Below are 1,160 nucleotides of genomic sequence, written 5' to 3'. Positions count from 1 at the left end.
GAGAAATGGAATTATAAACTCTAGTTTGAAATGCATCTTGGATAGGATGAAAGACTTCAGAGTTTCACAAAGCATCATATAATAATGCGGAGTTCGATGGCATGTCCTTACAGACATTCACCACTACCACCACCTATGTCCACTACTCATACTGTAGTGGCTTACATGTTGCTGTGATGCTGGAAGCTAAGCCACCAGTATTTCAAACACTACAGTGGACACATTTCAACAGAGCTTCCAAATTCAGACAGATTAAGAAGGAAAAGGCAGACCATTTCTGAAAAACTAACACTGAAAACCTTAAGAACATCCACAGACCATTGTCTGATATAGTGCCAGAAGATGAGCCCCCCTCAAGTTGAAAGACACTCAAAATATAAGCAGGACTTTTTGTGCAAGTAGCACTCCCACAAACATGGTAAGCATTCCTAAAACCCGGTGGACTTTCTGTAATCAGTGTGGCAAGCACCAGCCCCACAAAGTGACACAGTAAATAAGGGCAAAGATTCTCCATATGCCTAGGGAAAGCGGCATAATGACCGGAAGTAGAGTGGGTATGGTGGACAGACTCAGCCGTTTTTCCAGAAAAAGGCTAAATAAAACTACAAAGAAGATTGTGTTGAGGTTTGAATGTGTTGAGCCCAACTGCAGATCTAAGAGAATGCTGACTATTACGAGATGCAAGCATTTTGAACTGGGAGAAGATAAGAAGAGAAAGGGCCAGGTGATCCAGTTCTAAACTTCATCTCATTTTATATTAAAACAATAAAATCTTAATGTTATGTTTAAAAACTACAACTGGAGAAGTACTGCTACCTCCTCAAAGTGAATGGAGCAAAGTTTTCAAAACTTTCATGTACTAATGGGGCATGACTCAAAATAAGAAGAAACAGCTGCAAATATCCATCAATTAAACAGAATGTGATATGTAAGAAATATGAATCAAAGAAAATTGGAAAACGTCAAAAATGAAATGGAAACCCTAGGCATTCATGAGCTGAAATAGACTGGTACTGGTCATTCTGAATAGGACAATCATATGGCTTAATATGCCAGAACAACAAACTGAAGAGGAAAGGTGTCACATCATGGTCACAAAGGACATTTCAAGATGTCTTTTGATGTACAATGATGTCAGTGATAGAACAATAATATCCATA

At 38.6% G+C, this 1,160-nt stretch overlaps 1 pseudogene; it reads left to right on the top strand.

Moving 5' to 3' along the window:
- The first annotated feature begins 415 nt into the window (after positions 1–415).
- On the top strand, positions 416–739 carry LOC102819624 (annotated as a pseudogene).
- Positions 740–1,160: the final 421 nt, after the last annotated feature.

This window comes from Chrysochloris asiatica, unplaced genomic scaffold (genome assembly GCF_000296735.1).
Source record: "Chrysochloris asiatica unplaced genomic scaffold, ChrAsi1.0 scaffold07647, whole genome shotgun sequence".
Taxonomy (NCBI): Eukaryota; Metazoa; Chordata; class Mammalia; order Afrosoricida; family Chrysochloridae; genus Chrysochloris; species Chrysochloris asiatica.
The sequence above is the reverse complement of the archived record's forward strand: the minus strand, read 5'-3'. Positions and strand labels throughout refer to the sequence as shown.